The sequence below is a fragment of the Nipponia nippon genome, unplaced genomic scaffold (genome assembly GCF_047370975.1).
Source record: "Nipponia nippon isolate SJK-2023a ecotype South Korea unplaced genomic scaffold, ASM4737097v1 scaffold_1, whole genome shotgun sequence".
Lineage (NCBI taxonomy): Eukaryota > Metazoa > Chordata > Aves > Pelecaniformes > Threskiornithidae > Nipponia > Nipponia nippon.
The window spans coordinates 85,115,596-85,129,521 of record NW_028262290.1 but is presented as its reverse complement, the minus strand read 5'-3'; the positions used below and the strand labels follow the sequence as shown (position 1 = coordinate 85,129,521).

Here is a 13,926-nt window from a genome sequence, read left to right as displayed (position 1 = left end):
ATCCTGTAAGTAGTGATCTGTATCCAGCCTCCAACTGAGGTAGTACTGAAAGACTGATGGGCTGTGATAGTTGGAAAATCTCCTCCTACTGTTAAGTGTGTGTATGGGTGTCAAAAGAAGTGCCATTTAGGGCCTGGGTTTTTATTATGTTCATATTTATTAGTAGTAGCAATATTTTCTTATTGACATTTTGCAGGAAGAATGACATACTTGTTTCCTGTAACTTTGTTCTGAGCAACCAGTCAGGAAATAATCAAGTTATAGAAAGTCAACAACATAATATATTCCAGTATTTTGTTTTATTTTAATTTTGAAATGGGGTTGAAAATGGAATAGTTTGAGCAACTAAAGGTAGAATTCTAGTGGTGTGATTCAACTTCCAGCTCTAAAAATACTCTAGTTCATTTCAGCGGTTAAAAGGAAGGTCCAGCTGTCTGATAATGAATTTATAACCCGCATCTTTCTTTTTTTTTCCTTTTTTTATTTATTTTATTTTATTTGGGATTAGGATAGAAATTTTTTTTGCAGATCTTACCACTCTTGATCTTTGAGCAAAATCAATATCTTGGCTTGTAAATTATTTAGAAATTTCAGGGGGAAGACAAGAATCCCTGAATACTGAATACATTCAGATTTTACACAGTTGATATGTAGGCCTGGATTTGGTTTTTAACAGACATAGATTCATCTGTAAAACAATAACACAACAAATGTTAAGCAAATATTTTCCTAAGAAATGTAAAACTCCTTTTTTTATGAGCTAAGCAATAAGTTGCAAGATATCTAGGCCATATTTAGGTGCATTTAATTTTAGCTTTGATTTTTCACAAGTTCAGAATTTTATGTATATCAAGGCTTGCTTATCTCACAGGTTTTAGAATTTATGAATAAATATAAAGAAGTTGGGGGGGCTGTCATAGAAAGCCAAATTTCTAGAACAGAATCCTCATTACAGTCGAAGAAGGGTGTAACTGCACTTCAGCCTGGACAACAGTCAAATATGGTCTGTCTTTACCATTTGAATTTTATCTTCCCTTAGTCTGTTTCTTGTTCTCCTTTTTCCTTTTTTCTTTTTTCTTTTTTTTTTGTTTTTTTTTTTTTTGTTTTGGCCAGTGATGTCAGCTTAGGCATTGCTTTTTATCTGGTCTCCAGAGACAAGTGATTTTGATCAGCAAAATAGAGAGAGAAATGCAAATCAGGGGAAAAAAAAATCCCAGAGCAGGCTGAGAATAACTCTATCAAGTAAATGATTCAAACTCTGATCTGGTAAGAATTGTGGAGTTTCTACCTTGGTCATTTCAACAGCATGAAGTATACAGTTAGGCATTTTGTATCATCCTTGACTAGAATTTTCTGTATCATAGCTGTGCCATACAAATACTGAAATGCCTGTAGTTATGCATGTATGTGTGGTCACAATTCATTTGCATGTTGTACTGGTCTTTTTTTGTCTTCTGTTTTGTTTAAAGAACATAGTGCATTGCAAAAAAAAAAAAAAAAGAGATATTAAAGAAGCCCTCAAATAAGCTACAAGAGCTTAAAATTAAAATTAAAAAAGAATGCTGCAGCCTTGCTAGAGAAAGAAAGAGCACACTGAGGCAGCAGTGGCTTATTTGTTTAGATTTTTAAAGCAACTGAATTTGAATCAGTGTCTGATTTCACTCTTTTTTTTCAAAGTTCAGGTATTTGAAATAAGGAAATAATCATTTTTCAATGTGTTTCTTTTTAAAAACCAGATTACAAGTGAAATATTTGGAAAATGTATGTATATAGCCACGTACGCCTTGACTGACATCAGGAGAAGGCTATATTGTAATCACTGGTGTTTGCAAGGTGTTAACTTACTAAGTGGAATGATGCCACAGAATTCTCAACTAAGAGAAATTCTTCTCAACAAAGAATTGTTTTAAATGTTGCAATAAAGATTTGTGTGTCCATAGTGCAGTGATATCAGGGGAAGGCAAATAAATGTTTTCTGTTTACATTTACATTTACATTGCAGCTGGAAAAATGAGCAGGTAAGGAAAGTTACTGTGTTACATCTTAGATTTTTCCTCAGAGCTTTCTGGCTACCAATTATGCCCCTAAATTTTTGACTACAGATAAGGAACAGAAGAGCATGATGAAGGAATGACCATGCATTAAGGGAATGAAACTACCTACTATATTACCATATATCCTTCAGTCACTCCAATAATAAATCCCAGTTACCCTTTTTTGTGTATAATTTGGTCTCATTGGCTTCAGTACTTTTAAAAGGGTTCTTTAAATTAACCATATGCCTAAGTGATTTGCTGAATAGTTATGTTCTTAAAGGTTTTTCTTGAAGCCAGGCTTTCATTCATAGTTGAGATGGCTCCAAGGTGGTGCTTACCCAAAATATTTGGACCGTGGAGCAATGTAATAGAATCCATGAGTGGCAATGCTGACCTGGCCTGTTGTTCATCATTTTACCCTGAGATAACCCTCCATGAAGAGGGTATAACTTCTACTGCTGCTGTTTGATCAGTGTAAGCTTTTGACAGCACTTGAGCAGCAGGAAAGGGAGGAGGGAAAGCCACACTGGGTGGCAGGAGGAACTCAGGACAGAGGAAGAAGATGGAAGGAAGTCCCAAAAAAAGACACCCTGAAGCCCTCATGCAGGTGAGATTCAGTGCAGAGCTCCTACTGAAACTACTCAGAAGTCCTCTGAGAAAACATCTGGGGAAATGAGATGTTTTGGATATATATCATTTCTATACTTGAATGGCTGGGATACTGCACTCATGAGAACCATGTAGATGTGAGGTGAGAATATCACGTAGGCTTCTGAGAGGTATTTTTCAACATTAGCTTTTAAATACGCAGATAATAGGCAGAAATTCACAAATTTGAGTGTTTTCTTTCGCATAACCTACAGCTGATGTGCCTCTATGTTTCTGATATTGCAAACACATCTGTCTTGGCACATTTCAGCTACCTCAACTGGTAACAGGCTGATGTACGTACAGGAGCATGGCAGCCCTCCTTGGTGACTAGCATAAGTTTCACAGGTCACGCACACTCGTTTTTTCCCTTCACACATTGTGCTAGCAAATACTTAATCCCTGTCATAAAATTTATCTGATAGAAAATAACAAATACTGTTTTCACTGTTAGAAATACCTTCATTTTTATCATCAGGAAGATAAACCACAGCCTTTAAAATCTGATCTGTTGTGTATATTCATCTATACTGTACTCTGTCTCATCCAAACTAGACAAATAAAATACCATATTGAATTATTTCTCTTGGTACCAATATTTAATCTCAACTGTTTGATACCTGGATATGTGTTTGCTTTCTAACACCTGGGGAAAAAAAACAGGGGTCCCAGTTGTTCGATTTTTTTTTTTACTTTTTCATAGGTACCTGAGTTACGCTGTATTTTTACAGCTTAGCAGATAAAGGGTCTGACACTGTATTCCAATTTGCAGAACACCAGATATTATCTACTGAAAGTCTGCTGTGATGAACTAATATTTTCCATGGCAATTTTCAAATTTTTCATTCAAAACAGAATCTGACAGGATTTCAGTTTTAAGGTAAAACAATGTCAGAATTACAGAAATGCAACCGTATTGCCACATGCAGAAATAGATAAACTCAAGCTCTTGGATAGATTTATGAATCTGGGCAACTCAGAACCTCATTCTTCTCCTTGGCTGTTTTTCTCCCTAATCTCCCATCTGTATTTAGGGACTCCCTTCTGACAATGAAGTAGTACTGCAATATGAGAAATGGAGTCTAGCCAGAACTCCCAGGCCCATATTAATTTTGTTTATTTATTTTGTTTGCTGTCCCATATTTTGTTTCTCCAATTCCATGTGAGAAATATGATCTTATCTGTGTAAATATACTTTTTTTTGTTGTTTACCTACGGGAAAAAAAAAATCCCATTTTCCAAAAAAGCTCACCATATTTTTAGAAGGAACAGGTTTCTTCCAATCCAGCGAATTTTGTGAGACTAGTTGTAAAACCAAGAAGAGTACTGCATGTAGCAGTATATTCTGAAAGTACAGTTGGAAAAGTTACCAAGATCATATCATCGTATCTTTCCTTAGGCTGATGAATTCCCATGAACTTTTATTGTTACAGATGTTCACATCAGTTCTGAACATTTTTCCACTGTCTTTGTAAATTAGTTCTACATTTCAGCAAATTCCCGAGTATTCCTACAGATCTTACGCCCCAATTCCTCCAAGCAATGTATCATTAAATCTTAGCATTAATTTCAAGCATATTGAAATACTTTTTTAAAACAAATTTAAGGCATGCAGCTTTTAATTTTAAACTACTGCTTGTCTAAATATCCATACTATATGTAGAATAGCAGATGATCCATACTGATTACATGCTTATTAAACTAAGAATACTGAGGAAAATTCTGCTACTAGTATTTAAGATAAGAGGGAAATAATATAAGCATTTCAGACATTTGCTGTCAGAGCTCTTTGTCTTAAGGGATATTTTCTCACCTGTATTTTAGTACAATGCAATTTTAAATTACGCTATATGGTGACATACAACATTTAGTGTTGTTCTTTTTTTTTTGGCCACAGGCCATATGAAAGACTAATGACCTTTAACGATTTTATTTTTTTAAGAAGATGCTCACTGTGCCTTTCTTTACATTTGTACAATAAGAAATGGCATGTCACACCTTGGTAACATACAATATATTTGCTTTTCCCACTGGTCCCTTTCCTAAAGCAGATCTTTAACTTGTGAGCAGAAATTTCATTTTCCTGTCTTGTCCATTTTTCATCTGGGGACCACACTCTGACATTGTATTTTCTTGTTTCACAATTCTCATATTTTGAAAAATGTATGCTGATGCTCTGAAGAGTCATCAGGACTTAATCTTATTGGGGAGTGAGAGATGTATGTAAAAACTATTTACCTTCCTTTCAATATTTCTTTTTGTACCATGCAAATAAAAAGAGTTATGACATACAAATATGTCTGCACAAGCAACTGTTTTTTCTTAGTTCACTGATCTGGAACATCAGGGTGACCTAAAAAAATTATTCGTTTTGGAATCAAAGCATGAAAGTTTCAAAACAAAATTATTTCACCTTTCTAAGTATTATTTCAGAGAAGTTTGTGGTGAAGCTATTCAGTGCAAATTTTGAAATATCTTTGATTAAGGTGAACCTCCATTTGTTCAGTGATTTGTCTGCTCTCCAAAATTCAAATAGTGTTTAGGATTGTGTTCCCAAGGCCAAAACCCATTGCAAAGCCTTTTAAAGACTTTTTAACATTTGAAATGTTTATAATAACAATCTTAGCTGAAGATAGATTCTTTTTTGTGACATGGCTATTGCAAACTTCTTTTAACAGTAGAGTTCCCAGCAGAAGTGTAAACAACCTTTTATCCCAGATGTCAGTGTGCAAGAGGTATGTAATTGCAGATCTATAAACATAGCTAAAATGTTTGTAAATATTAAATATTTCTAGGATTTGGGTTTTTTTTAATAGACATTTCCCAGTATTTTTAGCCTCTCTCACATGACAATTATCAGAGAAAACAGGGTTTCTTTTCCTCTGGAAGAGGCATAGAATTGCACCCTTTTTCCCATGTGCCTTGAGTATTTTAAAGGTACAAGCATAACTAAGTTGTTTGCAAGCCACTCACTATTTCATCTATGTGTCTCTGGTCCCAACCAGCTTAATGCGTTCCCATGTTTGTCACTAGATTGCTGAGCTCTGATCCCCTTCATGACATTGGATGGATGCACTGTATGGTCAAAGCTGAGGCTACTGATGTCCAACTGTCTTCAAATTTACTCACTACTGTGGCTTTCAGTAATTCACAGTTTTATTAAGCTACCAGTAAGAACCTGACAAATCACCTTTCCATGCCTGAAAACCCCACTGAGCCTGTAAAAGGCAGGTGATAATACTGAGAAGCTACATTGAATTCTAATTGAAATTAGCCTAACCTGAAGGAGGAATGTATTTTTCTTCCTAAGAATATAGTTAATATTGCCACTGCTGTAGGTAAAAACATCATTAATATTTACATTCCATAATGGATTATATTACACTGTGTTCGGATCAGCTCTTGCGCAGGAAAATTATAATGCTCGAATGCAGAAGATTCAAGTAAAATGAAGTGAGCGATTCCCTGGCCAAGGGGGCTGAATTGGCCACAGCTCCTCCAGATATTTACAGTGGACCTGTTTAGCTGTCCACATCTGGCATCAGCCCAAAAGGTGAGTATATGGAACTGTCTGTTCACAGCAGGCTCCAGGCACTAGACAGGCTGTTGTGGAGGCCGAAGAGCAGGAGTGTTTAGGAGCCAGGCTGTGAAGCACCTCACAGTCAGCTCCCTTCAGGCGTTGTTCCCTTTGCTGTGCAAACTGGAGGCAAGCTGGAGTGAGGAACCTGAGACACATGACATAACCTGAAAGACCCAAGCAATGGCAGGTATTTTGAAAGCAAAACATAACCAAAATAGCTCAGAGAGAAGGTGTAAACTTTGTGATAATATGTTATACCTGTAGCGGTTTGCGTTTTTAAAGGCATGGCTGTATTTTAACAAGATGGCAGGGCTGAGGTGGCTCTTTGAGGACAGCAGTGAAGGTAATGAAACAGCTCTGCAGTTGGCGCTGTGCATGAGCCGTGAGCCAACCCATGCTATGTACATGGCTGGCCCAAATGGGGCTCCACCAGACCCCAGCTCTTCCTTCTTGCAAAGTGAAGGAGTTTTATGATCACTATCAACAGGTAAAAAAGAAATTGAGCTCTCTGACATACAGCGGTTTTACATCACTTCATCTCCAATAAAACTGAAGTTGCATCTGGTTTTCACCAGTATAAGTTATCTAAAGATGCTGAGTGTTGTCTTTCAGTCTGTGGAAACCACTAAGTGCTGTGCTAGGCAAGTGTGATAATTTTGCGGGAAAAAAAAGCTAGAAAAAGAGAAAAATAACATTTTTTCCCCCTGATGCTGTGCTGTAATTTGTTTAACTTCTGAAGATTATCTTTAAGAGGATTTTTTGGCCAGTGTGGGAAACTAAACAGATAAGTTCTGTGTTAAATTTCAGCTGAATATGATTTGAAATGGAGGTGATATTAAAACCTGAAAATAATAGTTTAAAAATGCAAAAAAAAAGCCCTCCTCCAGAAAAAGAAAAAAGAAAAGAACAGGCAAGAAATCCATAGCACATCAGTCTAAACTGTGATGCATCAGAAATATCAGTATGGGACTGCATGTGTTTATTACGTCTCAGTGTGTTGTTTCACTGTCTTTGTACTTGCTGGTCTGTGTAATCATCACTCCCTGTTGGGTTTCATGTAAATTCCAAGTGCAGCAATACTTAGCTCTTCTGGAAGCGTTTTGCTGTACGGAACTACCACATGAGGCAATACGATATTCCCATTGCTCAGTGGTCCCCTTGTTCTTGCAGCCTTATCTTTCAGCCCTTAGGGACTGAAGCTGCATCTGCTGCGGAGCTGTTTCTGTAATAGCTCTCAGAGAGCCTTTTGCAGGTAGTCTCTAATTAGACACACCCAGATGGTGGGCACTGAGCAGATGTACTGCCAGCTTGGGGTGGATATGGAAGAAAGTTTTCTTTTGGCTCCCCATAGTTTGTCTTTCTAATGGTTCTTCTCGATTTTTCTTCACAGTGAGCTTTTGAAATGTTTTTTCACAATTTGTAAAATATGATGCAAACTCAAGCACTCTAATTTTTATTGCAGCTCTAATCTAAGGTACTAAACATTCATAGTGCCTGGTATAGTGAGAAGCCTAGACACATTGAACTCATGTTACACAAATACTGTCATGTACAGAACTGCTCACTTGTGCTTTGATACAGAATCTTTATCAGCAATTAAGATTTTGTTCTTGGAAACTAATTAACAATTATGTTCATGCTGCCAGAGACATAAGTAAGCACACTCAATCATGTCTATGTAGCCAGGCTTGCAGATCAAATGAATGTAACTAGCTGGAATAGAGTCTGATGTTTTCAGTCACATGAGTAAACATAAGAAGCAGATCTCCAGAGTGAGAAACACTTATTTTCTGACACATTCTTTTCACAGTAGAACCATACTTTAAGTGTTTTGCTACATCTGACATTGAAAAGATTTCGAGGCAGAATACTTATGTACCCAGCAATTCGACCATCATGTTCACAGTACTGTGTTGCATGCTTCATTTTCTATAAATGTTGATGTATTTCTCACAGCATTTGAGACAATGATGATTTTAATTAAAAAGTTCCTGTATTATTTCTCCACCTTTCTAAGCCTGATCTCACAAAGAATAAAAAAAATATAATCACAGCTCATGTGAAACCTCTTGGATTTGCAGTACAGTGTCCTGTAACCACCTATGTTTCAACAGTTTTAACAAAGTTGATCTTCAGGTATCATATTTCCACTGTATTGTCATTTTTTGAATACAATGATTTAATTTATTTGAAGGCAGTGTTCACAAAATGGCTACGCACCAAACTTAGTTGTGTATGATGTAAGAATTTGTAAAGTATATAACTTGGGAACTGAAGATAAACTTGAAACCCTGGAGGCAGCTTTTATGAATCAGAATGCTTTTTTTGAGGCATTTTTGAACATAGCTTTACAACCTAACTGTCAAGAAACATAACTAAAACATGATTAAGTCATTATTTGTGTGATGCTTGAATAATAATTTTCACAATCCATGTGAGGCTGACTGTGTTGCTTCCAGTACATTGCTCTCTGCTTTGGCATTCCCTGGAAAGAAGTCTTTCAGACTGTATTATCTTTTAATATCTTGTATGAGAGAGAATTACACTGATTGTTAACTGGTGAATATGTAGCATGCCCACTAAGCTGCTGCTTACTCATGCTGCAGCCAGCTGAAAAGCAAGGAAATATGGCAGTGAAATGCTATTTATATCTCATGTTTTAAAGAAGAAAGAAGAAAAAAACAACCAACGAAAAAAAATCCCCAAACCACAAAATCATTTGCAAGTATTAGATTTTAGAAGCTAAACCAGGAGAACCTTTTCTACTTTTTCATCATTTTACCATTATGGAGTTGTTGAGCCCATTTGACAAGATACATGCAGCCACCTTAAAAGCAATTTTATTAATAACTATGTTGTATTTAGATATACTTTAAAATTAGATTAGGACAGACCTATTCAGTGAAAAATAAGCATTCTTCTAAAATATTTCTATAATCAATCCAACTTTGAAAATTCCAAGATGCTCTGCAATTAATCTTTATTTCCCATTATTTGATCATTTTCATATGTATCTTCACCTCATTTTCTAATGGAGAGTGGTGGCAAAAAGTCTGAGAAATCATAAGCAAAAGTGTTTTGCAGTTTTTCCTGGCCAATTGCATGCAGAGTATCAGAAACCTACTTGAAAGAGTCTCCTCTCATGGGTTTTCAAATTCAATTTTACAGACTCAACAGATCTAGAAAAAAATTGTGATTACCTTTCAGACTCCCAAGTCTTTGTCTGATTGAAATGAGAACTCTGAAATTCTCGATATTCACCCATGACTAGTGAAAATGGCAAAAAGCTTTTAAAATTTTTAATCTTAATGTACACTGAAATCAGGCGCATGATGCTAACCACTGAAAATACGGCTTAGTAAACTTTGTGTAAATTGTCAGTGTTTTAATATATTCTGGTCAGCCAATGCAGTTGTGCTTCTGACAGCATTTTTTAATGTTTGTTTTAAGGCCATAATCAGGCAATTGCTGCAAAAATAAATACCGTGATTTAAAATGTTACTATGCCTCACAAGTACCACGCCCACATTTGAGCAAGCAGAAAGAATCACATGAACACTCCTCATCTGTTTTAGGGGCAAATCATCTGTCTTGGCTTGAGCTGCTGCTGCTGAAGGCTGTTCAAGCTAGGCTGGAGAACATTGTACTGGGTTCAGGTGCAGAGAGCTCCCAGCCAATGTTCTGGCAACTCGGCTGTGCAAGGTCTGACCTAGAGAAGGTGATAAATGTGAGTATGGAAGTACACGGGTGGGAGCAGATAAAGGTGCTACATCTCTTGATTACAGGGTGCAAGAGTAGATATGCAGCTGTGCAGCCTATGCTGTTCATGTTGTACCTGCTGTTAACCCTGCTAGCAAACGGCTGCAGGGTGCTGCAGTGGTTGTTTGGCTGGTATAAGACAACATTAAGAAACTAGTATGGACATTAAAAGTAGTTTTAACCAAAGCAGCGTGCTCTCTGCCTGAGGTAGTTTATGTTGGTATTGCTTTTACAACCTAACCAAGCTCTCGTTCATCTCAACGCAGCATGATGTTAAGCTGTGTAGACCTAAATAGGTAATTTTAGATAGCTTAGTTCAGGGATAGAGGAGGTCATGGTAGCAATGCATGTAACCTGTCTGCATCACTGCTTCCACTGTTACTTCTACTGTTGGTGGGGATTATACTCCTAGGGTTTGGGGTTTTGGCCTTTTTAGTGTTTTGACTGACCTTCCATCCCTCTGCTCTGAGAGTATTTAGTACTTTCCACAAATAACAATAGTGAAAACTTAACAACCAGTATGGTCTTTATAAATGTAATTATAACTAAACATAATTTTCCCTTTGTCATTTAAATGAAACTGACAAAACATGTACATGTCACTGATCTTAAATGAATGTTAACTCACAAAATCAGAGGGAGAAGAGAATGTTCACATTCAGCCTCAGTTATGTCTATATTATTAAATTATCTCTGCTAGTCTGCCTATTATTTTGTGCTCTGAGTCCTTTCTTTTCCTACCCTTGCTCTCATTCTTATCTTCTTTCCCTAAGAATAAGCTATTTATCTGATTAAATGGTAATTAGTGACTTCAGTGGGGCTGCATGTGTGTATCTGAGAACAGAATTTTGCCTAAAGAATTTTTAAAATCAAATGTGTAATAATAAAAGGAAACTGAAGTGGTGTGTGGGTTTTAATATAATGACCTCAAAATGTAAGGAATTGAAAGCAAGCTTTCTGGAACAAAATTCTTTCTCAGCACATGAAGTAAACACATGTCACGTTTTGTAGATTGTCCTTTCATATTTACTTTTAATTTGATAAAATTCAGATATGAATAGATTAATGAGAAAATAAAAACAAAGTCAAGTGCAGGAGTGAAGTATCTTTAAACTTAATATAAAATTAGACTCAGACTCCTATGATTGCTTTGTTCTCTTTAAATTAAACCTTAAAACATATTCATCATATAACTATTTTTAATGCAACGTTTAAGTTGTACAGTACTTATTTTATTGGTTAATGACTGCAGAGGGCTGGGAAGGAAGAAAAGACCTGCCCATTTAGTTCCTGGATAACATCTGAGGAGGCTTTATTTAGTTAGCTGTTTTGCAGGTAAACAGTTGCTTTATACGTCCTGCAAGTTGAATTCCTGTATTGCCTGGAAGGCCAGTGCAGGTGTCACCCAATAAAGCACACACAGAAACAGACCAAATGGGCAGCAGGTGCAGCAAGTTGCAAGCTATGACTATTTGTCACTCCTTGTGCTCTGTTGTCCTGAGCAGCTGCCTATTTTTCTGTTCCCAGAGTGGCTCCGTAATAAGGTGCTGACCTGTCAGCAGTCCCAAAGCTTTATCCCTGGGAAGTGAATGGGAGTAATTGGGAATTAGATCTAGGTACATACTGAAAAGGAAGGTCAAAAGGCTTCCCAGCCTTTCTGCAGTCCTGATATTTCTTACAGAGGCTTTTCTTCTTCCTGTGGCAAAAAGAATTGGAAGTGTGTTGTTAAATATACTTACATGAAGGTGTGATTTGGTAAGTCTTTCTCATATGCCATACGGTGGCATACCTGTAGTTTGCCAAAGATAAACCAATATTTTTGTCTTCTGTGCACCAAGCAAAATAAAGCAAGTGTGCCAACAATCAAGCGTGAAGACAACTGCATGAGCTTTGGCTTTACCAAACCCTAAGCCCAGAGAAACCACAATAAATTAACTAGAACAGAACCTCTGACTTCATATTGGGTGAAGAAGGATTGCTTCTGTAGAAAAAACTTCATTGTATCAAAAGGAAGAAATATTTAAGTTACTTGTTTTACCAACATACAATTAAATTACCTCTGTGCAAATATGGATGAAGTGCACAGCATTTATAAAGGTGACAGTGTGCTTTACAGGATTTATGTCGGAGCAAGAACTTGTTTCCTTAGTGCTGCTGCCTCTGAGCAGTGATATTTGTAATTTTTTATCTTGCAAAAAACTAATGGTGAACAGCCTTATGTGGTTTAATAAATAGCAGTACAGTGTGTTCAGTTCCTATGTTTCATATATAAGGGACCAGGGATTTTGAAAGCTCATCATTTCATGCTTCTGTTTTCAAACTAAGGCTCAGTTCTGATTAGAACTGTTTTTCCAGCTAGCATATGACTTACATAGTAATAACGAGAACACACCTATAATTTTCAGTTTTTTCCTTTTATGATCTTGCACATAAGGAAGTCTGTCCTACTGTGACTTAGCTTTCTTGCTTGCTATACCAAAAAAGGGATAATTTAATCTATTCTATAGCTTCTTATACAGGAGGGCACAAATTTCGTATTACAAGGATATGAGAGAACAAAAAGGAGAAATTATTCCATATTTGTTTCAGTATTTCCTTGTAATGATGGGAATACAAATGCTTCTTTTAGTGCATTATAATCAGGAAGTGAAAGGGATGAAAAATGAGACATCATTAGAATGATGTCGTTCTAATGGCCATGCATTGTTGAAGCCAAGTAAGAACATAAAGCGTATAAATACTGGAAAAAAAAGAGTTTAAATAAACATGCAATTTCAGATATCTACTTGCAATATCGCTGAAGGATGTATCCCTTTAAGTGAGTCCTGCCCCAGATCATCAGTAACGTCTGTGTGGAGTCCTTAGTGTGCATGGCTTGCTGTCATTTGTGCCACGATCCTTATAAACCTCACTCATTAATCATAGCTGATAACAGTCACACAGTTGAAAAAAGGCAAAAATAGGTAACTTTAATGGCTTTAATTTGATCTATACCACAGAATTTTCTTTTGTTTGTTTAAGGAACTCTGAAAGAGGCAGTTATCTTGACACAAGGGCATCAGTATACATAAAACAAAGGATTTCCCAAAGTTACAGAGTATCTTGGTTCAGAATATCATAATGACCGTAATGTTTTAAGTCAAGCTATCTGACATCTTTTATTCCTTCTGTGTTGATAAAGGACTTACTTCAAGGGTGCTCCTGCTTAACCTTTCTTGCACTGCCACTGTTCTTTAATTAAATGTGTTTCCCCAGTGAAAAGGAGGAATACGGAATGCATAAGTCAGCCTTTGCATCACAGTCTAGGAGCAGCAACTAATTCCATTGAAGGCAAATGAAAAAAAAAAAAAAAAAGGGTTTGAATGCATTCATACTTCTGACAATCTGAGATATGGAAAAGAACCACAGTCAATAAGAACAAACATGTTGGAGGTAGAAATCAGATTCTGTCAAATTTTGCATTAGTGCCATAATACCTATATCAATTTTTTAACATCGTTGTGGCTCCTGTCATTTTAGTTCGATTTCAGAAGACAAGAGTTGCTCTAGACTAATACATTGTAGAAACCAGTAATGGGCTGAAAAAAAATTAGTCAGGTTCAGCAGATTTGGCTTGATCCCCATATACCTAAGAACTAGCATGACTTCTATTTCTTACTAGTTTTACTTTTTAAAATTTAAAATTTAAAATTTAAAGTGATGATCAAATTCCATTTTCTGACTAGGGAATCATTAGCTTAAAAAAGCTGAGAAACTGTTACAGAATGCTTTTCTAGCAATTGTGTAATTAATCATATACCATCTTGACACTGTGTAGTTTGCATATGAAAGCCCATTACTACCACCATCAGTTTAAAAAAAAAAACAAACCCCAAAACCCCAAGAAACTTGATATGGTATAAA

At 36.3% G+C, this 13,926-nt stretch overlaps 1 protein-coding gene across 5 annotated transcripts in view; it reads left to right on the top strand.

Moving 5' to 3' along the window:
- Positions 1-13,926, top strand: part of LOC104015341 (cadherin-12) — a 589,747-nt gene that overhangs the window by 471,239 nt on the left and 104,582 nt on the right. Inside the window, exon 1 of one of the 5 annotated variants that reach the window (XM_087761263.1) lies at positions 9,864-9,991. The exons of the other annotated variants lie outside the window; for them this stretch is intronic. The gene's annotated coding sequence lies outside the window, so the exon portion shown is untranslated. Of the gene's footprint in view, positions 1-9,863; positions 9,992-13,926 lie in introns of those variants that run through there. 5 annotated transcript variants of the gene reach the window in all.